Source organism: Molossus molossus, unplaced genomic scaffold (genome assembly GCF_014108415.1).
Source record: "Molossus molossus isolate mMolMol1 unplaced genomic scaffold, mMolMol1.p scaffold_m16_p_12, whole genome shotgun sequence".
NCBI lineage: Eukaryota > Metazoa > Chordata > Mammalia > Chiroptera > Molossidae > Molossus > Molossus molossus.
Window position 1 is genome coordinate 17,655,110 of NW_023425347.1, and position 27,258 is coordinate 17,682,367.

General features: G+C 40.9%; 1 pseudogene; it reads right to left on the reverse strand.

Moving 5' to 3' along the window:
* Positions 1-6,796: 6,796 nt before the first annotated feature.
* The window catches only part of LOC118626232, a 54,136-nt pseudogene continuing 33,674 nt past the window's right edge, over positions 6,797-27,258 (reverse strand).

Here is a 27,258-nt window from a genome sequence, read left to right on the forward strand (position 1 = left end):
GTCCTGCTGCCTGAGGACTACAGCAGCTGCTGTGGGCCGGCACTGGGCTCGCACTGCGTCTCCTGGGAACCGCCTGGGCTTCTGTTCACCCCGGACGCAGCTCGTGGCCAGTGACTCACTGTTAGGAGGGTATAAGGACCAGACCCCTTGCCTCGAGGTGGGGACAGCTTCGTGGTGTGACATGTCCCAGAGTCCGCCATGAATCAGGCTAAGGCTACAGTTTCCCTGAGACCTCTTTCTTGGTCAATTCTTTTCCTTTTCCTACCCTGATTTTCTCCTTCCCTTCCAGGATTTTCATTGGGGACACTGCTTCATAAATCATGTTTCCCAAATCCTGTCTCAGGCTGCGCTTCTAGGGCACCCCGGACGAGACAAGAGCTGTACCTATTTTATGGAAAGGGGGGTTCATTCTGAATAGGCCATTGTCACTGGGTCAGAACTGGTACTTAAGGATTGGAAGTAGAGGTTCCCTTCCTGGAAACAAGGATCCAGTTTTAGTGATATCGAAGAAATAGCCTCTTCTTGCCTTTTCCTGGTATGTAGATGACTAACCAGGCAGCAGATGAAGGTCGAAGGTGCACAGATGATGGCTGCTCCTTCATGGTGTGGGGGCTAAAAAAGAAATATTTCTCTTCCCACCTTCTAAGTTCTTCTAGTTGGGCCGATAATCAAGTTATTAAAAATTAACAGAAGAAAATCAAAGTTTAATATGTACACACAGGGAATTTTCATAAGCATACAGATTCCCAAAGTTAGTGAGGCAAAATTGGGCATAAATGACATGTTGGACAAAGGAGAAAAGGGGAGAATGGGGTCTTAGGCTTCAAAAGTGAAAACAGGTGATTTACAGGTAGTTGAGGGAGAACAGAACATACAGGGCAGGCAAATTCTTGCTGCCAACCCAGAAGTGATGGGGCACAAGGAGGGATCTAGCTACCAGGCCCCTTCCTGGAGCCCTGCTGTTCATCATACTCAGCTGAACTTGGGCTAAGGTGACTGCACTAAGCTTTCCTTCCTGAAGCAGGTCTTTCCATCTGAATCCCTTGGGCAGAAGAGGGGCCAGGTCCAACAAACATTTTCTTCTGAGTCTTTTGTTTCTTCATAACCAGCTTAAAATCAATATCCCAAAAGTCAGTTTTAGGGTGGCAAAACTGGTCCCCTTGAATGGCAACTGTCCTCGCTGGCAGTGATCCCTTAGAGCTGGGTCTTGGCTAGCCATTGTGTCTCACCCCACTCCCCCCTGTCCCTACTCTTGGACCAGTTAACCGCTGATGGTGTGGCAATAGTCACTGCTAGCCAGCACACTGAGTCATCAAAATTACTCCATAGGACCTGGCTGGTGTGGCTTACCGGTTGAGCACTGACCCATGCACCAAGAGGTTGCTGGTTCGATTCCTGGTCAGGGCACATGCCCAGGCTGTGGGCCCGATCCCCAGTTGGGAGGGGCATGCAGGAGGCAGCCAATCGATGTTCTCTCTCATCGACGTTTCTATTCCTCTCCCTCTCCCTTCTTGTCTCTCTAAAACCAATAAAGAAAAAATATTTAAAAATATTATTTCATAAGGTAGAACCAAGGTGCTAGAGCTCATCGGTGGCTGAGCCAGATTTGAACCCATGCAGTTTGGCTGTAGATTCCATCTCCTTACCACTCACTGCTCCTACTGCCTCACAGGTAATAGAGTGTGATTCCTGCCCACTTCATAGGGTTGCAAGGATTAAATGATTTACTGTGACTAAAACACTTAGCATCATGCCTAGCACACAGGGAGGGCTCCAGAAATAATAGTAACAGCTGTTATTTTGTGGAAGAGTGTTATAGAGGTACCAAGCTTCTGAGAGCTGGAGTTAGTGTCATTTCAGTCCATTCCTTTTAAAATACTGATGTTTCTTGTCCAATGTCCCGTTCCTGTCTCACTGACCTCTGCTCCTCCGGTATCTGTGGACACAGCCTAGACACAGAGGTGGTTCTTTCAGCATCACCTTTCACAAAGGTGGTGGTGATAAGCACAGCGTCACCATGCTCTGGGTGTGTTAGTGGTTCTCACACACTGTCTTATAGTCATTTCCCTTTATGGTTTTGGAGTAACATGAAGAAAAAGTTACAGTTCATTCTGGCTAGAGGTGAGTTAGAAATTTTTGTTGTTTTCAAGCAGGAAAAAGAACCACACGGGAAACGGGCAATGAACTTATAATCTTATAACTGAGTTGGCAGATTGGAAAAACATCACTAGACACACTCATCGCATTGGTGGTATCTTTGGATTTCACAGTGAGTCATCTGTGTCCTTCACCAAGTGAATCAGCTGTGCCCTGATTGGCATGAGCATCTGTATTTTGGTTGAGTGAGGAGACTGTGTGACACCTCTCCTAGTCAGTTGCAAACTTGCCATTTATGCCACTTACCGTGGTCATTTATTGAATTGTGGTGTATGGATTATCAACTGCTGAGGTCTTTTGTAACTGACCATGAAAGTCATAGGGAGCAGTGTGTTTTTCTGGGAAGTGATCAACAGTGAAGTCATCCTGCCTAGTGAGAGGCAGGGCATTCGTGAGGACACAGAAACACACCTTGTTGGCCTCCGTTGTCCACGGATGCAAATGAACTCAAGTTAGAAACAGCTGGTTACTAACTGCTGTAACATGTTGGGTGAGCTCATGTTATAGTGTCATGCTGCCTCAAATTTACATTCTCTCCCCAAACAGACACATTTTAGAGTTTGTGAGAGGCTTTTGGAGGTCGTGGGGGTGCAGATGGGGGCAGAGGGGTAAAATTGTGTCTAGTAAATATGGCAGTTTAATCATAACTGTGAATTCATTAAAATGTAAGTAAACGTAATATTTAAGATAAAATGTTCAGATCCCACACAGTCCAGCTGAACACCTATCTATTTTATTGTCACAACCAATTGACTTTGTTTCTGATCACCGGACAAGTGAGACAGAGTATGTGTGGGTGGAGCAATTGAAAGGGATCACAGGAGTCAGGGAAAACGTCAAATCTGGAATCTCTTCAGTTTGCCGAAGACACGTTCATTGTTCACTCACTCCAGGAGAGACGACTGGTAGATGGAAAGGTGCGAAAGAGATCAAGTATGGATTGGGCCCATGACTGAACATTTTATTAGATTCTTAGATTTTGTGTCATTTGATTGTTTGTTTTGCTTTAACTGCATCTATCTAAGCAAGTCATGGTTAATTTGCTTTGAGTATCTGAAAATATTCTTCTGTTGTAGTTTGAAAGAATTAATTTGTTTGTTACTAGGATACCTGACCCAGCTGGTAAGTAATAGAACAGATGTGCGTTTACTCGATGAAGGCTGGAACATTAGTGGAGGAGGCATTATTGAGTAGGAGTAAAAGCCTGGGCTTTGTAATGAAACTGGTTCAAATAGAGTCAGAATTCATCATCGGCTGTGTGACCTTGGAAACATTATTCAATCCCTTCCAGTTTCAGTTTCTTAATCTGTAATATGGGAATATACCTCAGGCCTTTGCTGAAGGATTAATTTCGGCAGCATGTGAGTTTCTCTGGGTGGTGTGTGTTTCCAGTATAGGCACTGAATAGTAGCTATCAGGTTATAATGACAACCACAATGATAGTGAGGAGCCTCTTCTCTTTTCATCAGTGAATCCTTACAAGGAATGTTTCCATCCCTTTCCTCTCACTGAGTGGAAGGGTCCAGTAAAGAGAGTCTTTAGCTTCCATCATGGGCTTTATTATAGTCTGGAAAACCCTCCTTACTGTGATGACCAAGCCCTCCCTGGTCTGAGGTGAGGCATCTGTAATGAACGGTGCCCTCACTACTTATGCTGGACTCTTTCCTTTTCAAAATGGCTTGACAATTTAGAAGGTAAAAACTAAAATTATTAGAATAATGTTTTTCACATTTGCAGTAATGATAAGCTGCTATGATCAGCCTTGAACAATCATTTTCTCAGTTGAAATCTTGCTCATAACCTCAACATATAAAACAGACAGATGGAGAGCCACTCCGATGGAAACTAGTGAGTATGTTTTGCGAGGGGAGTTTCTGGGAGCCCTGTTGTTACGTTACCTCTCCATCCTCCATCATGATATCCTCAAGGCATCTCCGAGGAACTCGGACTTGTTAGCTGCCTGGTGTCCTGGCAGTCAATTAGGGTAACAAATCAAATTGGAAGTAACAATTAAGCCTTTATCCACTTACTGTTAAATTGTAAGAAAGAGACCAAAAAGAGAGAGCGCTAGTTCTCCCAATGTCCCCTTTTTTCCTCATGGAATGGCACTGGAAAGGGTCAGATAGATCAACACAGAAGGGAGAGGGTGGTCTCACTTTTAAGGGAGCCCCAAATAAAAGGCTCTCATTATTTTAAAGTCCTGGTGCCTGGGGAATGAAGAGCATGACCCCCTCCCCCAACAGATGCAAGGAGGCTTCTGAATGGAGGTGCGTAGGCTAGGAGTGCAAATGTGTGTATGAGCACGGCTGGCAAGAGGGTGGGAAGGGCAGAGTCCTTGACCGTAACACCCCCCAGGGACTGCAGTGCACTAACTGTGCACCAACGAACATGGGGACAGCAGCTTCCTCAGCATGAGTCCTGCCAGGCAAAGCCAGTATTTCAGCCCAAAAGATTGAATGTAGTTTGAAAACTACTGTACTATTTGATAGAACATAAGATTACTTTATGAAGGAAATATATAGTCATTTAGCTGTCAGGGAGAGTAGAATTTAATATATTTTGTGCTAGTAAACGGTTTGTACCTAGTTGGCTTAGTAAACTCACTTTAATACACCAGTTGCTAATGCTTTTGAAGGTGTGCTCTCTCTCTTGCTGATGGAAATCAAGATAATTTTCCAGTTTCTAGAAAATTATTTTGCCAGTCACTGTACATACTCAAACTTTTGTGAGTCTTCCATGAGGTGGACTAAATAACAGCTATCAATAGTGGCATAAGATCTATAGCCTGAAAATATAAAAGCTTTTCTAAATAAGGTGTCAGTCATTGTTTATTAGTCAATTTCATGGTTGCTGACTAATTAGGAACAGAGGAACAAGTCTTGCCAAATATAGATGCGTTGCCTCTTAAATCAGGTTTGAAATAATGACTTACAATTTTCAGCATTTATATAGCACTTTTATATGAATAAAATGCATCTATCATTTTTAGGAGGGATGATCATGTACCTTTTGGGATTTTAGTGCATTTGTGTTGGTTGATGAGTGAATTGCTCTGTCTACATAAAAGAAAACAGAAACCACCTTAGGGTACAATATTCCATTTTCCAATTTTTAAATGCAAGCTTAAATTTAAGTTGAAAATCCTGACTTTAGAATTCACTTGCATATTGCTAATATATTCAAATAAACCTTTGCTGATTTGTTTGCATGTGTCAGACATAAAATTTTCATTTTGGGTAAAACTATTTTTTATGAATTTTGTTCCAGGACAGTTGAAGCCAAAATTGCATACATAAATAGCTTAGACAAGGTTTTCGGATTCAATGGAAGCAAGCCTAAGTAGTTGTGGATGTATTTTTTTTGGTAGTGTACTTTTAGTCTCATTGTTGTGTGTTTAAATGGATATAATTCTGCATCCAATTCCAGTGTGTGGTTTTTATCCCCCCACCCTGTTCCCCACACTAATACCCCAAACAATGAATTCTCCAACAATTCAACTGGGTTTCCTACAATTCAACTCAATTCTGACACTGTCTACCTGAGGATAGATTCCAATCCCACAGGTGAAGGACTCAGTCCCACAAGACTGCCCCTTTGCCACAGGACTTCAGACATCAATCATCAATTTGGCTTGTCCCCTGTGCTTCTGACCCCACAGTTATAGATCAGAGCTGCCATTGGCCCCCTCCATGCGTTAGATTATTTTGCTAGAGCAGTTCACAGAACTTGGAGAAATAATTCACTTAACTATATCACTGGTTTATTATAAAAGGATGTAACTCAGGAACAGCCAGATGCGTGGGGCAAGGTATGGGGAATGGACTCCGAACTTCCATTACCTCTCTATGCACACCTCTTTCCCCAAATCTCCATGTGTTCACCAATCCAGAAGCTCTCCAAACCCTGTTCTTTTGGGGTTTTATGAAAGCCTTCTTATATAGTCATGATTGATAAAATCAATAGCCACTATTTCACTGCCAGCCCATCTCCCCTCCTCTGAGGTTAGGGTGTGTAGTGGGTGGGACTTAAAGGTCAACCCTCTAATCACTTGGTTGAGCCTTCAGGCAACCAACCCCCACACTTGGTACCTTTCAAGGATTGCTTTCTGAACAGGGGAGCCCGTATTAAAATGTGGGCTTCTGTGGAATACTTGGAACTGACTGATAAAGACTGGATTTCTCCTGGGTAATTCGATCACAGGCTGGAGCCATGGGCATAATTAGTCATGCCCAGAAAATGGTAATCGACAAAGCATTTTCAGCTTGGGAAAAGATAATAACCACTCTGCTGGTCCAGAAGCAGTTACAATATTTAAAAAACTAGTGGTTTAATATTGTATCTCTTAAATAACTGGTTCTTTTATTTCCACGTTGGTTTTCTCTTTTATAGGCATCGCCAAAGAGGAAGGCTCAGAGTTCTCCCTTGGGTTCTGCCTTGTTTACCTAGTTGGTCAGAGAACATGAGAGAGGGAAGGAAAGGACACCAGGCCTCTGGAGAGTAAGATTAGCATTTCATTGGCGGTTGGAAACAAATAAAACTGAGTTCAATTCCTGCTAAGTCTATCTTTTTTGGAGGGGAATAAAGCAATTTAATCATACAGTTATAGGATTGAATGTGATCCACTTTCACAAACATTTTTTCACACAGTCTCATCTTTGTTTTTATGTTGTTGTTCTTGGCTCTCTGTTTCTATGCTTTGGCTCCTTTGATGAACATGTTTGTCAGACTGGTTCTTACTACCACTGTGATCCTGTTTGTGGGAATGTTCTTTGCTTCTGCTATGCTTTCTAGAGTTTTCTTTGCTGAGGCTATGTTCCCTCTGGCAGGATAGTAAAAGAAGATAGAAAAATTTCTGGGAAAGTGGAATGGGGGAAGTGAGATAAGATAATTAAATAAAGCCAAACAGTTTGGGCAGCTTACATCCAGCTTTCAATCACAAGACCTTATCTTCCCCAATCAAGGACACTTGAGAGTAGTAAATGGTTTATACCTCTCTTCCCTAAGCGGAGAATACAGAGCTTCAACCACCCTGGAACTGCTAAGGCAGGAGAAGGGGAAGGGGGAAGGAAAAAAAAGAGAATTTTATCTTATCCACTGAACAAAAATGTCAGCTGTCTTAGAGCATGCCAAAGAAGAAGACCAGGTTTATGTACAAACATCCGAAGAAAAGATGCAACAATATTCAAGGGGACTTTGAAACCTAACCTGCTATTAAGATATTCAACACAGGAACCTTGAAACCTATAAATAGAAAACTATAAAACCCTAAACCTCCACCAGACAGAGTACTCAAACTAGTTGGGTGCCCACTTGTGCTTTATGCCAAGTGTATTTTTGATTAATTTGCTTGCTTTGCTACAACACTGCTGTCTGGTGTCACTCATTTGAAAGCTTTCTTATGAGACTGACAAGAACTGAGGAGGGGACAGCCCCCCTACGACTCAGGGGGCTGTATGATAACATCTTTTCTGGTGCCAATAACATCCTCATGTTCTTGATTTGTCAAGTCAGTCAGTGCTTCCTTGACTGCTTCTTTGAATTCTTTTAACTTCTCCTCACTTTCACGCGTATGCTCACTTGATTTGACTTTGCACCTGTTTCTACTCCATTTCCCTGTGTTCTTTACTTCTCTTTCTACTTCTATGTTTACCTTCTCTGCTTCTGCTGCTTCTACTTTGTTTTTTCTCTTTCTTGGAATCTTTTTTTGTCATTTTTATGCCATCTGTCTTTGTCTTCTTTATGTGTTTTTCTTCCACCTTGCCCTTGCATCTCTGTTCCTTGGACAGTTCTCTTGATGGCTCTGGCTCCTTTTCTCTTCATTACCACTTTTCTTATCATGGTCATGATCTTGTCTTCTTCCTTTACCATTTTCTTTCTCTTTTTTCTGATCCCTGTACCTTTGATCTCTTCCTATCATGACTTGGACTAGGATTTCCATGACTTTCCTGACTCCTGCTATGTCTGCCCTTGAGCCCCCTATCAATACTTTGGGATCTTTGCCTGCCTGCCTCCCTCCCTCCCTCCCTCCCTCCCTTCCCGCACCCTTTTGTTTCTTTCTCTTCACACTCTAGTAGCTGGTGTTCTTTCTCTCTTTCTAATTCTCAGTCAAAACTAGCACACCCATGACCCTCCCTATAATGGCTTCTCCCTCTTGATCTCTTTGGGGACCTCTGTGGACTCAGTGATCTCCTGGGAGATCTTGAAAGTCTGTGTTCAACATGTCTGTCTATTTTCTCAGAGCCTTCCTTCCCATCTTTATTTTTCTAGGCCAATTTTTAATCTGTTGATTGATATTCTTTTGAGCTGGAACTGGAATTATTGGAAACAAGGTAGAAAACCACGTGAGTGTTGTTAGAAAAGACAGCAGCATTTCTCCAATGACCATTACACAACCTCCACCAGCCTTCACATCTAGGTCCTCTTTGTCATCAAGGAAGGATTCAAACCAGTCCCATAGATCTGCGGGGAGTGGGGTGGGGTAATGGTATATGCACCTATATACATAAAGCTGGGGGCTCTGATATATGGAGAGTCTGTATATGTTATGAGACCCATCACTTGCACAATAATTTGTGTAACAGACAAAAAGCTATAGAAACCATTTCTCCTGTTCCAGTACCTTGAAATTCTACTCTGCACATCCCTGTCTGGCTCATTCTCTTCCTGCTTTCTTTCTCTCATGGTTCAACATGTGTGACCTTAAAGTAGATCTCATCCCCCACCTCCTGGTAGGTTGATGTAAGGATATTGCTCAAGAACATGGAGTTGGGGTTCAAAGCCTTTTCATTGCCCACAGCGATAGCACACTGCTCTGTTTGCCCAACACTGTTGGCTTGGGGGCACCACCATGGCACTGCAGCTGGGCCACGGCCTTGGCTCCTGGCGCTGGGGCTGCCCTGCTAAGTTTACCTTATTCATATGGGCAGGACTGGCAAGCTTTAAAAAACAAAGCTCAGAAATACTCAGGGAAGAAGGAAAGGTCGAACAGTTTAACAGTTTACCATTTTAGAAAAGCAAATGTAAGTTTGTGTTGGTAGGAACTTTAGCAGGAAAATAGAATTTAGCCTAATTACCTACTTCTGCATACAACTGGTCACAACCAGATTCGGGGCTGATTTCTACACTAAACTCTACAACTGGGATAGTTAAGGAGAATTTGGAGTGATCAGAGAAAGGTCCAGACTACTTTAATGTTGGATGATAACCCTACCAGTAAGGGTAAAAGTAGCCACAGGTTTTTTGGTCTGGAAAAGAAGAGGCTAAAGCAATAAATGAACAAATCCACTCCTACCAATGGCAGTAGAGTACCAGAATGATATTAGAATGAACCCTGGGGCATATTATCTAATCTGCTACTTTATGTGGGAATGCCCTAGATAACAAGCCCCAAATGGTAACCATTTCAGTTGGAGAACCCCTCAGGTGACAGACCATCTAGCACCACTATGCAGTATGGTGAAAATTCAAGGCTTTAATTTATAGATCCTAAATCGTCCCCCCTGCAGCTTTCCCTTAAACTCAGGTTCTGATCTGTAGAGTTGAAGAGAATGAGATTGTCTCTTCCCTCCTTCACAAGGCAGACTTCTGTGTGGTTTGAAGACAGCTGTCATATTTCTCCCAGGGTTTTCTTCAAGATAAGTGCTAAACATCACTCCCTAGTTGCTTGAACTCTTTGGCATATGCATGATTTCTCACTCCTCTTGGTCTTTTTTTCTTGAAACGAATTTCAAGATGTCAATGTCTTTTTTAAGTTGTAGCATGGAAAACTGGGTATACTACTGCTGAGTAAACACTGGGTCGCATGAAGACCCGGGTTCTTTAAGTGTACACGGTCATCACATAACCCCTCATTCTATTTTTAGTATTGTAGAGCACTGTTAGTGTCCCATCACTGCTGAAACAAATGAACACAAACTTGATAGCTTCAAAGAAGAGAAGTGTGTTCTCTGGCAGTTCTGGATGCCAGAACTCTCTGGAGGCTTAAGGAGAAAGCCTATTTCTTGCCTCTTTTGGCTTCTGGTGGCCATTGGCATTCTTGTGGCCGCTTTTCTCTATGCCCCGTCTTCATATCACCTTCCCCTCTGTGTGTATAGGTCTGTCTCCAAACTCCCCTCGCCTCTCTTTTATAAGGGTAAGTGCGACTGCACCTAGAAAATCCAGGATAGCTTTCTCCTCTCAAGATCCATCCTGGACAAATTTCCTCTTTTTCTATAGACCTGTGAAACCAGAAGACAAGTTACCTGTTTTCAAAATACAAAGGTAGAATGCGCATACAATAATAGTTATAGATATTGCCATTCCAGGAGGAAAAAATACTGTCAGGAATAAAGGGATCACCCATTCTGAGATAATTCCCAGCCCAGGCAAATTCCATTAGGTTTCAAAGCATCAGACTTAGTTCACTGTGACTTGAGGATTTGCCTGTGTGGCTCAGGCCCCTGACACTGCACCCACACTTCTAGTTCTGCCTTTGGGGGAATTCTTTCTTTCGCTTGGGTGGCAGCACATATTTCCAGCTGAGTAATTTTATCATCCCTTTTCCTGACGGTTGAATTTTAGGAGTCTGGCAACCTTCTTTTATTTCTATTATCTCTGTTTTCTTCAGTCCATGTCGCAGTTCTTCTGCTTGTATAACATTTACAAAAAACCTTGTTGGTTTTGTTTTGTCATAAGGATTCTCACCTTTAGACAAGAGGGTCCTCCACAGATCTTTCTGGGATAATTTCATCTCTATTCCTGACTTCTGCTGAGATGGTTCAGTAGATCCATGAGTTGCATACCTAACATCTTCACTGCTCCCCAGAGGTCATTCATTCACACCCTCAGCTGCTTCTCCAGAAGGTGCTTTCCCAAAAGTGAATCTCCTAATTTTAGCATCCTTTACAATCTATACAAACTACATATAAGCTATTTGATGATTTCTCAAACCATCAAATCCTGGTACCTTTTTCCTTAATGGGTCCTCATTTTATCTCTTTCCTCTTGAATTTTACTGAAGGCAGCAAGAAAAAAAAACAGGCATCACCTTCCATGCTTTGCTTGGAAAACTCCTTGGTTAAATATCTAAATTCATTAATTACATATTTTGCTTTTCACACAACTGGAGGATACAGTACAGCCAAGTTTCTGCCCCTATCTAACAAGGATACACTTTCCTCTAGTTCCCAATAACATGTTTCTCATTCTTTCTGAACCCTCATCAGAATTGTCTGTAACATTTGTATTTCTATAAGCGTTCTACTTCTGATGATATATGTATTCTCTGAAATGATAGAAGTTTTCTCTACTGTGCTGCTTATTTTTTTTAGCTCTCACCAGAAATATCTTTAACATCTGTATGTCTACCAATAGTCCGTTCAGAACAATCTAGACTTTTTCTAGTGTGTCGTTCAAAGTTTTTCTAGTGCTGACCCCTTATTCAATTTTAAAGTCACTTCTGTCTACATTTCCAGGTTTTTGTTATAGCAGCATCCCACCCCTCACATCCAAACCTGTATCAGTTTCCTGTGGCTGCTGTAACAACAGAAATGAATGATCTCACAGTTCTAGAGGCCAGAAGTCTAAAAGTCGAGGTGCAGAAAGGGCCTCGCTTCCTCCAGAGGCTATAGGGAGAATCCATTCCTTGCTTCTTTCGGTCCTGGTGGCTGTGGGCATTACCTCCTTTCCATCCTCACATTGTGCTTTTGGTGTGTGTTTGTCCCAAAACTTTGCCTCTGCCTCTTACTTGTTAAGGATATGTGTGATTCCATGTAGGTCCACCTGGATAATCCAGGATAACACCTCTTTTTAAAATCTTTACTTTAATCACATGGATTGCCTTATAAGAATATTCACAGCCTGGCTGGCGTGGCTCAGTGGTTGAGCATTGACCCATGCACCAAGAGGTCACCAGTTTGATTCCGTCAGGGCACATGCCCAGGTTGTGGGCTCAATCCCCACTGGGGGAGTGCAGGAGGTGGCCAACCGATGTTCTCTCTCATCAATGTTTCTCTCTCTCTCTTTCCCTCTCCCTTCCTCTCTAAAATTCAAGAAAAAAAAAAAAAGAATATTTACAGATTATGAGGATTAGAAAGTGAATGTATTATTGGGAGCCCCCCCCTTTTTTTTCAGCCTACCACATGCCTCAAAACTGTTACAGCCTGTACACATTATCCAATTCCAAAGCCATTTCCTCCCTTTCAAGTATTTTTATGGCAGCGTTCCAACCCTGGTATTAAGTGCTGTGTTAGTTGCCCATGACTAGTGTAACAAATTACCATCTATTTGATGGCTTAACACAATAGAAATTTATTCTCTCACAGTGCTGGAGCCAGAAGTTTGGATTTAGTGACCCTGGATTAAAATCAAGGCACTACCCGGGCTGTGCTCCCTCAGGTGCTCGGGGGACAATTCTGTCCCTCACAGGGGCTTCCAGTGGCTACTGGCTGCCTTTGACTTATGACAGCATCATTCCGACCTCTACCTCCATGGTCACAGTGTCTCCTCAGCCCTGTGTATTATCTCTGCTCTCTCTCTTTTATCAGAATTCTTGGGATAGTACTTAGGACCCACCCAGACAATCTTAGGATAATCTCCATGCCAACGTTCTTAACTTAATCACATCTGCAAAGATCCCTTTTCCCCACCTATAATTCCAGTAATTAGGATGTGGATTTCTTGGGGAGTGGCACACATTTTTTAACCCACACTGAATAGATCATGTTCAGCCTCCCTTTCCTACAGAAAAACAGAAGCCTTGAGAAGGTAAGTCAGTCTCTGGGAATTGGTTTTCTTTGAAGGAATAGCTGGAGCAAAGAAGCCTCCTTTCAACTGTAGAGAAAGGAAGTGACTCCAATTCCTTGCCCACGATTTATACACTTGATATCTGGAAGTAGTAAATATATGATGTTATAATGATCTTTATTAAATCTTGCTATGCTTGACCCTTTGTTCTAATCTGTTCACTTATATTAGGTTTTCTCAACAGCGATGCTACAGGCATTTGGACTGGATAGTTCTTTTGTGGTTGGTGGGGGCAGGGAGGGGATGCCCTGCATTGTAGGATGGTTATCAGCTTTTCACATGTTTACCAGCATCTCTGGCTTCTAGATGTAAATGGCACAACTTCACCCTTTTCCTTCCTCCCCCTAGTTATGAAAACAAAAAAAGTCTCCAGACATAACCAAATGTCTTGGGTGAGTGTGTGGGAAATTGTCATGAGTTGAGAAGCTACTGACCTGCATGGAAACATTTAGATTCAAGACATTCTCTTTTATTTTAACCTTATCATCTACTAAGTTTATTGAAAAGCATTGTCTGTAGCCAAATGTTAAGAGGTAAATGTTGTAATAATGTTCAAAAAATTGACAGGACTGAGGTCAAAGCACTGTAGATCACCATTACTTTCTTCCTAGTGGATCATAAATCTACTTGTTGGAGCCAGCTGTCAATCCACCGAACAATATTATGTAGCTTGCATTGTTCATGAGGGTCCTTTGAGAGTGTTTGTCACATGCCTTGCTGAATTCAGATTCCAAGTCTACCACACTTTAATGATAATTCTTCAAAGGGGTAGAATAAGTTGGACTAAACTTTAGTCTGTTCTGACACCTAGTAATTATGGTTTTCTTTCATACTCATCCTATTACTCATCTGTTTTAGAGTCCTTTGGTGCTTAATTTTGAACTCAAAGTTTATGTTTGTGGAATCAGCTTCTTTCTCTTTAAAATATTTGCCCATCCCCATTCTTTTGGTACTCAGTCCTTTAGTGCATGATTCCTAAACGATTAAAAACCACAGATGCATGATAATATTTATCTTAAGATCTACACATAAATTATATATATATATATATATATATATAAATATATATATATACTTTAACATCAGGCAGCAAAAGACTTGCTTTTGAAACCTTGCCTCTAGATGCCAGAATTACATATTCAACTTCTAATGTATCATTTCCACTTGGATATCTCAAACATATTCAATTTATCCTGAACTCATGATTTCCAATCCCAACCATGGTCTTCTTCAGTGTTTCTTAGCTTGGTAGAGGACACCACCATCTGATAAGTTGGGACTGTATAAAACAGTCATACAGACACCCCCCTTTTGCTCCATGTCCAGCCAATCAAAAAACTCAATGGAGTATATACCTTCCAAATTTTTCAAATAGTTCTCTTCTCTCACACCTGTTCAAAGTAAATCCTTTATCACCTGGGTTAATGCAATAGCTTCCTAATTGGATACCACAAATCTCCTCCTGATGAGTGTCATGGCCTTTTTAAGAGGTAAATCTGATTATGTTATCCCCTCAATGAATTCCCTTTATTCCCACATGAAAGGTAAAATTTTGACCACGGCTTAGAAAGCCCAGTCTAGGTTGGGACCACCTATCTGCACAGCTATAGCTCACTGCCTTCACTCCATGCCTGCCACACTGGCCTGCATTCAGTGCGTGGGCATGCACACCTTGCTTCCCTGTCCTGAGGCTCTCCCCCTCGGAAGTCCCTCTGCCACACAGGCCCTTCTCTCCATCCGTGATCCTGATTTAACTCCCACTCATTATCGGGTCTCAGCTCAATCAACCCTCCCCAAGGAAGCCTTTCCCAGCTGTGTCCTCACACATTCCTTTGTGTCTCTAAAACAAATCTTTCTAACATATGTTGTCATAGACCATTATACTTCTCAGCACTTTGGAAATATAATTTTACATGTTTTTGAGTGACAATTTATTTAATTTATTTTTTTTATTGCTTAAGTGACGATTGAATTAAATGTGTCTCCTACACTAAATCAGTGCACTTTTTGAGGGAATGGGTGCCATGTTGTTTTGCTCCTTTTGATCCTTGTCACAATTTTATCTCTCCTTGGGTCACTTTTGTACCACTTGCAAAGTACCTAACAAATAGTATGACCCTAACTTTTTAAAATGATAAGTGAAGGAATAAGTGAATATTGGGCTTTGTTCCCTTGTACCATGTTTGTTCTATCCCTTTAAGGTTCTTCAACAGAGGGTACAGAATGAAACCTGAGGTGATTTTGCTTCCTTTGGTCCAATTAATATAAAACCATTTGCCTTTAGAAATAGATAAAACCTTCATTCTTTTTTTTCTCATAGAGTAATTTAAAAAGCCATTTTACTAGTTACTTATTATTATTATTATTATTATTATTATTGGAGTTTTTGCAGTCATATTTGGTTCTGGGGTTTAGAACTTCTGACATTATTCAATTTATAGGTCTGTGGTTGGCATTTAACATTGATGGAGTCTTTCTCAGTCCAACTATTCCTCCAGAAGCCTATGTACCCATTCTCCTTCTTCCCATCCTCCCCCAAATAGGGGTCTTAGCTTGCTTTCATTTCAGACAGCTTATCTGATGTCTTTTGCCAACTTTTCTAAAATCTCAAGTCCACCTCTAAGGTGTTTCAGAATTCCCTTCTCTGAACATCAAGGACTCTAAAATATGATTGTTTTCTCCCAAAGTCAGGGAGTCATATCTGACCTGCTCTCACTTCCTCTGTCTGGCTGTGTTACCTCAGGTAAGGCCCATTACCTGTCAAAGTTCAAGTCCCTTATCTGTTGGAAGAGGAGGTTGGACCAGAAAAGGTCCTATCATACTCAGAATCTTCAGAGCAATGAAAGTATATCATAGTGGAGGAATCAATTCTCTTTGATTTCTGTTAAGGTTGGACTATGATGAAAAAGTAGTTATTTTACAGCATATGGGATTTAAAATGAGGCATAAGGAAGAACTTCTAAAAAGTGAGGTTTCACGATTACAAGAACAGATTGATTCTTAGAAGAACAATTCTCAGAAGAAATGGGAAGATATTTTCTTTGAGTCTATAGCAAAACTATTGTTTATTTTTTCATATATGTTTTAACTGTAGCCCGGCTGGTGTGGCTCAGTGGATTGAATGTTGTCTTAGGCACCAAGAGGTCACAGGTTCAATTCCCAGTCAGGGCACATGCCCAAGTTGTGGGCTTGATCCCCAGTAGGGGGCATGCAGAAGGCAGCCAATTGATGTTTCTATCTCTCTCTCCCTCTCCCTTCCTCTATGTCTAAAAATTAATAAAAGTCATATTTTTAAAAAATTGGTTTAACTGTTCTTGTGCTTAAAGGTGGTGTCACAACTTATTCTTGAGAGCAGCAATGATGATTAGAACATGGGTGGTACTAGGTGAGGGTAGTAGAAAAACTGACTTTTCTAAGCGCTGGCATGTTTGCTATCCCTTCGTAGGGACACTGGTCTGAAACACAGAACTAGAGACAGGTTCTAGTCCTCTGATCTCCTTGCTGTTCTTCTACACCTCTGTGCCAATGCATCCTGCTATCTCTCTTCTAAGTGTCTACTCACACTGTGTTCTCATTGGGCTTTATCTTACAACCCAGGTTTTTATGGCATGTACTGTTGAACATGGAGAAAGTTTGGCTATGATGTAGGTTATTATTCTATACTGTTAAAGACAGCCTGTCTAGCCCCCTCTCACTCCAACGTGTTCTGAAGGAGCTGAGTTGTGCTACCTGGGGAACTGGGAAGCTCTGGCTCTAAGCGTTCCAGTGGGGTTATTTAGAGGACATGGATGATGTCTGACCTAGCATAGCAACCATTAGAAATGCTCACAGAACCCTACACACCATTACCTGCCTATCAGTAATTGAAAATTGGCACCTCTCATCCTTCTAGCAGAAACTGGACAGTTTTACTTCTTATTTTTACTAAATAAATCCTACCATCCTTCATGAATTCACTTAGAGAAGTTCTGTCTTTGACTTAGAGTTCCAGCCTGTATTTACTAATACTGCTATGAATCCCCATGGTAGGGACTAACAGAATCAAGTGACAATGCCTTTTTAAAAGAGATATATATTTTATTTTGAAAAAAAAAAAGTAGATTGATGTTTATTTGTAAGGAAAAATGCAGAGAGAGAGCCCTTGTAACCTTAACCTAGTTTTTCTCAATAATAAGCTTATTAAAATTACTATCATACAATAACACAACCAAGAAATTGACACTGATATAAATAAGTCATCCATCTCATTCACCAGTTTTACATGCTGTTGTGTATGTGTATGGGTATTTCATTCTGTTCAATTTTTATCACATTTGTACATTCATATGATCACAATAGTCAAGGTATGAAACTGTTCTATCACTTCAAGAATTTCTTCACTTGCCCTCTATAACCATCCCATCTGCCCCATACCTGTCCATCAACCCTGGAACAACCACTAATTTGTTCTCCATCTCTATAATATTGTCATGCCAAGAATGACATATACATTAATTATACTGTATTTAACCTTATGAGCTGTGCTTTTTTTCACTAAGCATAATTCCCTTAACATTCATTCACATTTTTGTGAGTATTAATAAATAGTTCATCCCTAATTATTTCTGAGTAGTATTCAATGATAAGGATGTATCATACATTTTTATCAGCTTTATCGAGATATAGCTGACAAACTGTAATATATTTGAAGTGTGCAATATGATGATTTAACATTGTAAAAATTCTCACCATCAAGTTAATTCAAACATTATTCACCTCACATATTTATCTTTGGTGTATTTTTTTACCCACAAATTGTTTAATCACTCACCTGTTGAAGATTTGTGTTGTTTCCAATTTTTGACCGACTGTGATAAAGTAAGCTGCTATCACATTCATGTATAGGTTTTTGTGTAAACATGAGTTTTCATTTCTTTGGAATAGATGCCTAAGAATGCAGTTGCTAGATCACATGACAATTGTATGTTTATTATTATTATTTTTCCTTTATTGATTTTAGAGAGAGAGGAAGGGAGAGGGAAAGAGAGGTGGAAACATCAATGAGAGAGAACATCGATTGGCTGCCTCCTGCGTGCCCCCCACTGGATATCGGGCCCACAACCTGGGCATGTGTCCTGACCGGGAATGGAACCTGAGACCTTCTGCTGCAGGGGTTGACGCTGAACCACTGAGCCACACTGGTTGGACTGTATGTTTATTTTTAATGAAAAATGGCCAAATTGTATTTCAGAATGTCTTTACAATTTTATATTCCCATCAGCAGTGTAAGAAAGATTGATTTTTGCTCTGGCCAGTTTGCTCAGTGGTTAGAGTGTTGGCCTGTGGTCCAGAGACCCGGGTTTGGTTCCTGCTAAGGGCATGTACCTCTGTTACAGTTTGTTCCCGGTCCCAGTTGGGGTCGTGTGAGTGGCAACCACTCGATGTGTCTCTCTCACATCGATGTTTCTCTCTCTCCCTCCTGCTCTATCTGAAGATACATGCAAAAATGTCCTTAGGTGAGGATAAAAAAAAAAAAAAGGAAGATTGATTTTCTTGCAACCACCCCAATATTTGGTGTTATCATGTTTTTTTTATTTTAGCTGTTCTAATAATTATGTAGTGATATCCGATGGTGGTCTTAATTTACATTTAATAGCTGGTGGTGTTGAATATTTTTTCATGTGCTTATTTTCCATCTCTATATTCTCTCTCTCTCTTTTTGTATAGATAGAGTGAAAGGGAAGGAGGGGGAGAGAGAGAGAAACTTGATGTGAAAGAGATGCATCGATTGGTTGCCTCCCGTATGACACCAACCAGGGCCGGGGATCACACCTGCAACCCAGGTGGGTGCCCTTGACCGGGAATCGAACCCATGACTCTTTGGTCCACAGCCTGATGCTTTAACTACCGAGCTGAACCACCCAAGGCTCTATATTCTCTTCAATAAAATTTTTCTTTATATCTTTTGTGCTTTCTGTAATTGGATTACTTGTTTCATTGTCAAGTTTTGAGAGTTATTTATATAGTTTAAGTACTAATCCTTAGACAGATATGTCTTCTCATTCTTTTGAGTTATCTTTTCATCCTTTTAGCAGTCTTTCACAAAACAAATATTTTAAAATTTTAATGAAGTCTAGTTAATTCATTTTTTTGCTTATAAACTTTGTTGGTGGTGTCAAGTCTAAGAACTCTGCTTAACCTTAGGTCCTGAATGTTTTATCCTGTGGTTTTTCTAAAAAAATTGATAGTTTTTTGTTTGTTTTACATTTAAGTCTGTGATCGATTTTGAGGTAATATTAGTAAAAGGTTTGAGGTTTAGATTGAGATTCATTTTTTTTGCCTATGGATATCCAACTCCTGCAGCACCGTTTGTTGAAAAGGCATCTTTTTTCCATTGACTTGTTTCTGTGCTTCTGCAAAAATTCAGTTGAGCATAACTGTGTGTGTCTATTTCTGGATTTTTCAGTTCTATTACATTGATCTGTGTTTATCCCTTTGACAACACTATACTCTCTTAATTACTGTAGCTATATAGTAAGCCTCAACATTGGAGAAAGTGATTCTTCCTACTTTACTTTTCTTTTTCAAGAATATTTCAGCTATTTTAGGGCCTGTGTCTTTCCCTATACATTTTAGAATAAGCCAGTCTATGTCAACACAATATCTTGCTGAGATTTAGATGGAAATTGAATTAAACTGTAGATCAATGTAGGGAGAATTGACATCATTACTTTATTGAGTCTATCAATCCATGAAACTATTTATCTCCACTTATATAGTCTTTTTCTTATTGATTTCACCAGCATTTTATAATACTCTTTATATAGAACCTGTACTTGTTTTGTTAGGTTTATAAGCAAGCATTTCATTTTCATTGAAGAGATTTTAAATGATATTGTGTTTTTAAATTTGGTTTCTGCATGGCTGTTACAAGTGTCTAGATATACAACTGATTTTCATGTGGTGATTTTGTATCCTGTGACTTTGCTAAACTCATGTATAGTTCCAGAACTTTTTTTTTTTTTTAATTTTCTATTTAGAAAATTGTGACAATGTCTTTTTCTGAATGTATATATTTTTTCATCATCTGGATAAGGGCCTTGGGGCACAGTATGCTTCTATGCCACACAAATAGTAGGGGCTTAATGTGTATTTATATAGGGAAGATCCACCAGCATTAGCACTGTGATCTGTGACTCTCAGTGATGTTTAAAAATACCTCACTTTTGTTTTTCTGGTTTTTTTTTCTTGTTTTTCCCGCCCCCCCCCCCCCCCCCATTTTTCTGAAAGCTAATTCACAACGCATTTATCTGCATGTTGAAACTCCTGTTTTTCTTTGAGTGCATTTGATCTCCTTGGAACAGTTCTTATTTATTTACAACTTTGAGAGAACAGTGTCTTAGCACAGATTTAAATTGGGATTTAATTAATGTCTTTACACAGTACTTAGATACTAACCTCTTTCAGCAACCAAAGAAATACCTCTATATCTGATTCTATTTAGAATCTTCAGCAGGTACACAGAGTGCTGGAAACACTGTTATTTTTTTCTATGTGACACAGGCAATAATTAAAGTTCTAAAAGCTGCGCAACTGTTTTCTTCAGAGTTTACTTGGCATTAATTGTCTTTCCGTGCTTATGGTTTGGTGAGGACCCTTGTATGGTATTTTTATCATGTGTCATCTGTTTGTATGGCTATCATATTTTTCAAGCATGTGTCATCATTCTGTATAAGAGAACATCGTCATTTTCCAATCTTTAAAAAAAAATATTAATACCTGGAAGGATATACAAATGAGAAAGAGAAGAGATGAGTGAAGAAATTCTATGATTTAAAGGTCATAAGCAAAAGAAGAAAAAGCAACAATCTCCTTCAGAATCCCTGGGACACTAGCTTGTAAGTGATTAATAAAACCTAATAATACCTTCAACTTTATTGAAGCTAAATATTCTACAAATAACTATGATCAAAGGTTAGCATCTAACTTTGTCAAAGTGGCACTGGGTGACAAAATCTGAAATGTTCTTGTGATTTGTTAAGACCTTATTAATGTAATAATCGATGTGAATACATCCAGAGAAATCAGGAATTCATAACTCAGAGATCACGCTCCCTAAAATAAAGACACTCCAAATAAAACCAAAGGAACACTGACTATAATTTAACATCAGACCTTCAAGATGACATGTAGGTTGATTCAATTGGACATAGGTATTTTCAGTCCTCAGTGTATTCCAGGATCTACTGTATATTTTAAGACTACAAAGATGTACAAGACCCAGATCTTACTCTGTATCTATTGAAACTCGTGGCTTTCCCTGCAGATTCATTGGGAAAATATCTGAAAGGCATGATACTTGAGTTTAATCATTTGGAATCTGTAATTTCAAGGATAACCAAACTGAAAACAACGAGGCTGAACAAAATTAGATATTCCCAAGACCAACTGGCATTCATAATAAATGAATGGAGTTTGTTGGAAAGCAGTAATCTCTCTAAACCTTATCATTCTGAGTATGAATCAGATTCACATATGTTTGAAATCTTTGTCCAGAGCATCAAAACTTGATAAATGAAGCAGTCAGCACAGTATGAACATGATAAATGCAAGTCACAGTTCTATGTGTTAATTTCTGGACCTGTGAAACCAGATATTATTATTTTCAAATTGGCAGAAGATGCTATCATTGATAGTTTGGGCAGATTCGAATCAGGTGGATGTTGTATAACATTATTACAATGCATTAAATTTGGGCTTGTAAATATTTGATAGATAAGACGCCAGAGCAGAGACAACCCCACCTGCATGACTTCCCACCACGAGCCCAGAGAAAACGCTCAGGCGAAAGAGCTATTCGTTTGCAACAAGATCTGTGTGGTTGGGCATCCACTAAGTGTGGAGACACAACAACAAGTCAGTCACGAGTGACGCCTTCAAGAAGTTGAAAATTCAGTAGGGCAGGAAGATGGATGTGTGAGGAGTCTGGCTGCAGGTTAAAATCTACCTGTGCTCTCTCAGGCCTGCCCACAGGCAACTGCAAAGGCTTCACCTGGCAGGCTGTCCTCCTCACACCAGACCAGGAGCACAGCGGGGCCCCGCAGTCTCGGTCACAGACTCAGAGCCCGTCCCCACTAAGGAGTTTCCCGTGTTTACGGTCCTCGCACAGTACCGTCATTCCTGGCCTCTATCACATGTCCTCCCGGGAACTCTGCCGAGCTCTCCTTAGCAGAACGGGGGGAGAGATTTTGAAGGCACTTGTCTCCATGACTCAGCCTGCTCATAGCCCACTCTACTTGCCCCTTCCCCCCCTCAGAGTCCATAAGACAAACGTCAGGAAGTAAAGAAGGCACCCCAAGTCTATGCTGCTCCCCTGGACTGTCCACCCTGCACTGCTCCGTGGGGGAAGGTGGAACAGGGGAGTGGGTGCTTCTCCGGCTTTAGTCTCTGACTTATACCATCGAAGGAAGTGATTCGAGGCTGGACTCTTTTTCTGGCTAGTTGTTTTAATGGGCTATTTCACATCCGACAGCTCAGCTCTATATCTTCCAGCTCAGCTGAGCCTGGACAATGTGGACACAATCACAACAGAGTGAGGTAAGGATAAATAAAGGCAGGTGAGAGAGCTCTGGGAGGCCAATGGATGGAGAGATAGGCCCAGGAGGTCGTAATTCAGCTTGGGCTCAGAGGTGTACACTGGAAATAAAGATACCTTGGGCCAAGGAAGCAGCCTTTGTAGAAGTCTAGGGACTTAGCTACATGGCCCATTGGGAAACTGCAAATAGAAAGTGCACAATACATCAGGAAGTGGTGGTACGGATGAGGCCAGACACATAGGCAAGGGACACCTGAAGGAATTTGGATTTTATACTCTTGGGGAACTACTGAAAATGCAAGAAAAAATAGATTTATCAAAGCAAAGTGAAGATTGCTCTATTTACATTGGAAATGACAAAACTGACAAAAATAGTATCTCTGGAAGCTATATTATCATTGCCTAAAATGTTGCATCTGTCTTATTATCTCAAAACAAAATTATTTATCCTGGCTTTAGGAAACATCAGAGGATAACAATTTACGTGCCCATTCATAAGCTGTCCTGTCTATTTAGTACTTTTAGCTTGTCATGGTTGGATCAATTTATTAAAAATAAAGTAAACTTTATAATGATTTTATTGGCCATGCTGAATATTGGATAGCCCCATTAACATAGCAAAAAGGTCACCCTCTGGGCAAGCAGGACATGGTGATAGAACCTCAAAGACCCTATGTACTTACCTCCTGTGGTGTTGTACATCACACACACACACACACACACACACACACACACACGCTTGTAGAACAGGAGTTCTATGCCAGCCTCCAACAAGCAGCATTCAGCATGACAGTCAAGTGCATAGGTCAAAGGTGAGACCGCCTCCATTTCCAGCCCCAGCAATTACTAGCTACATAACTGTGGACAAGGTATTTGACCTTCCCAGCCTCATTTTTCTCCTTTCCTAAAATGAGAATAATAACAGTGTTACTGGACCCCTTCCACAGTTGGGGCTGGCCCTGCCCTGGAATAGTCCGGGACACTTCACATGTCCGGAGACCTCCAGGTTCTTGACTTGCGCAGGAAAAATATAAAGTCACGAGATCAGGTGAAAGTGAGAGTGAATTTATTAAAGCTGGAGACAGTGAGGCAAAGAAAGGGCAGGATCTGGGTAAGCCTGGGAGGCTGCCCTTGCCCACTGCTCCCCGGGGTGCAGTCTCATGGGGACCTTTATAGCTTAGGATAGAAGAAGCAAAGTACCTGCCTGAGGAAAAGGGTCACAAATGTGCCAAAAAAAAAAAAAAAGCACACACTGGTGTTCTTCATCCTGAGGATTTTATCTATTTTTTATAGGTGGGAATTTAGGAGAGGTCCCAGGGGAGGACCACGACAGAATATTCATGACATCTCCAGGTGTGTTGTTTCGTATGCTGACTATCAAAATGAGTGTATAATGGAGTCGCTCGTTCTCTGGTTAGTTTCACTTCTATCTTGGACTACCTGGCTATAGTTGTTGTTGTTGTTAATGTATCTGTCTGACTAAGATAATTTAAACCACCTGCATTTGGGTGTCTTTTGTTAGAGAGAACAGATTAAACCGCCTGCGCTTTCTTGGGTGTCTTTGGTTAGGGAGGATAGAGTCTTGTGAGTTATCAGCTGGCTCTGAATTGCTCAGCCATCCCGGCCATTTGTTCGACCATCTGTCCGTTTCCTCATTGCACTTGCCAGGGTACTTTCCTTGTTTCCTACTAACCTGCCTCAATAGTGCCTACCTAGTAGGATTGTTGGGGGTGATCATGTGAGTGAATACATGCAAATAGAGCATGTAGAACCGTCTAAAAGAGAAGAGATGGGTGGCTACGGAAAGAGATGTCGGAGAAAGAGACCTCCATTTATGTAGTGGCAGTAGTCTAGTAACGTAGAGTCCCAGAACTGCCAAACTGGCGACAGAGCAGAAGTCAGAGTTCCCGTGAGAGGAGATGGAAAAGGCAGACGTGATCTGGTCTCTTTTCTTGAAATTTTAGGGTTTCAGGAAAGATGAGGAGATAATTTTAGCTTCTGGACACAGTACTACTCAGAGATGAGCACAGAGGAGTTCAGCTTGCCTGAAGGCAGAGGCAGGGGACACACCAGCTAGAGGGGAATTGAAGATGCCTGAGAAAGAGAATGCTTTTAAAATAATGAATAAAAGAGTTTCAGTTGCTTTTTATTGTTTTAGTATGCATATATTCAAAGGTACACGAGTAGAGACAATCTATAGTTTCCCAGGTACCAGATACCCAGCTTTGACAATTGTCAATATTTTCCAAAACTTGTTTCATCTACTCCCCACACTGGGTAAGAAAATTGCCAAAATATTTTGAAACATTCTAGATATCATGTATCATTCCACTCATAATAATTTGGTATGTAGCTCTAAATTAATAAGCACCTTTGTTTTTATAAGCATAATGTTATTATCAGACCTAAATATTAACACCAATTTCTCTATTGTCTTAAGTTGTCTCTTTACAAATAGCTTGTTCAATGTGGTATCAATATAAGGTCTATACATTGCATTTGGTTATTATTTCTTTTAAGTCTCTTTCAATCTCTAACAATCCTTCCTCCATAATCTTTTTCTTCCATGCCATTTATTTGTTGGAAAACAAAAACAACAATGACATAATTTATACTGTAGAATGCTCCACATTCTTGATTTGTCAGATTATTTTGTTCTTGTGTCTTTTCATTTATTGAAAGGCAATACATGATGGTAAAGATTCAGAGATGAAGCATTTCCCCCCCAATACAGAAGCAAGAAGGAAAAAATACTTCAGATGAAGAGGAGAAAGCTGTGCACTTCATGTTGAAGGGCTGCAGTCACTTCAGTAAAATAGAATGTGCTCGTTGTTGAGATGACAGTAGGAGGGACTGTGGTTAGGAGTTTGAGAGCTAAAGGTTTGGAATCTAGTTTGAGAGTTGTGATAGGGAATCAAACTGAGATGTATTGAAGGCCCTCCCAAGAATAATGAGAAGTCGAGAACAATACTGAGTTGATTAGCATTGCTTTGTGTACAAACAATTCGGCTGTTTTCTTGACCTTCTTCATTACCAGTTAGTGGTCTCCAGGTGTAGAGTTTACTCAGGGTTGATGAGTGCAAAAGTGGGTACAGTTGAGGAACTGGACGCAGATCCAGGTCTTCCTCAGGGGTGTAGCTGAGCAAAAGGCTGCAATGGCTGAGCTAGGAAGGATGTTGTGGTATCTATGCTGATGGACTATGAAAAGAGAGGAGATAAAGAGCCAGATAACTCAGTGGAAGAGATGCAGATAAGGAACATGATGCTCAGTAGGGATCACTGCCATGGAAACATCTTCAGATGTTCATGAGGTTGGTGGGTGACTGAAGCTGGGAGTACCTGATGTAAAGATGGAAGGAAGGAGTGGAGGGCAGTCACAGGCCTGCTTCTCACTCTCATTTTACTCCTTCGCCTGGGGCCTCAGGCAGTTCATTTATTCTTCCTGAACCTCAATTTCCTCTATAAAAAAGTGGAACTAAAAATCCATACCAGCCCTGGCCGGTTTGGCTCAGCGGTTGAAGCGTCGGCCTGCGGTACAGAGAGACCTGGGTTCGGTTCCTGCTAAGGGTACGTACCTCAGTTGCAGTTTGTCCCCGGCCCTGGTTGGTCGTGCGGGTGGCAGCCACTCGATGTGTCCCTTGACGTCGATGTTTCTCTCTCTCTCTCTTCCTCTCTCTCCCTCCCGCTCTATCTGAACAACAACAACAAAAAATCCATACCACATAAAGCATTGGGGAGAATGAATGAACTATAGTATGGAGCATTTCAATGGCTGTGACTTACAAGCACTCACAAAGTATCTATTGCTAGAATTGACAAAGTCAAAAAATCATGAGGTCAGTGTGTCTTGTAGCCCAATGAGGTAAGCTGTGTGCTTAAGAATTGTCCATTATGCCCTGGCCGGTTTGGCTCAGCGGTTAGAGCGTCGGCCTGCGGTCCGGAGAGACCCGGGTTTGGTTCCCGCTAAGGGCATGTACTTCGGTTGCAGTTTGTCCCCGGCCCTGGTTGGTCGTGCAGGTGGCAACCACTCGATGTGTCCCTTGACGTCGATGTTTCTGTCTCTCTCTCCCTTCCTCTCTCTCCCTCCCACTGTATCTGTACAAAAAATGGAAAAATATCCTCGAGTGAGGATAAAAAATAAAATAAAATAAAAAAAAGAATTGTCCATTATGAAGTCACTAGTACTTTTGAAGAGAAAGCCAATAAATAAAAAACCAAATAAATAAATAATAACAAGTAATAATCGTCAGTGCCAATTCAGGCAATTTGAAATAAATAAAGTTAAAGAAAAGACAGTTTTTCATATACATATCTTCAAGCACACATGCACTGTGTCCATTTACACTGTATTCATGCCTGCAAACCCTCCATGTGTTAATGTGTTCCAGACAGCTGATCCTTGTTTTATAATCTCCTCTGATGGTATAGCCATGCAGTCAATAATGAGGTGTTCTGGCTGGGTGAACCAGGTAATCATGAAAGTGATCAAGGCTGTGTTTCACAAGTAAACCACCAAAAAAACCAAGCCCTTTTCAGATTCCACTCTCATATCTCTCAGTATTCACAATGTAGCAGAAGCATTCAGAAGAACCTCAGTGTGGTGACCTTTCCTTGAGTATTCACTGCCTATGGGAAGTCAGAGAGAGTGCTACAATGTAACCTGGCACCTCTGATTAAGGTAAACAATAAGCAGAAGAACATCTCACAGAAGAGCTCATTTCTGGCTAAGACCGAGTTCTTAGGGA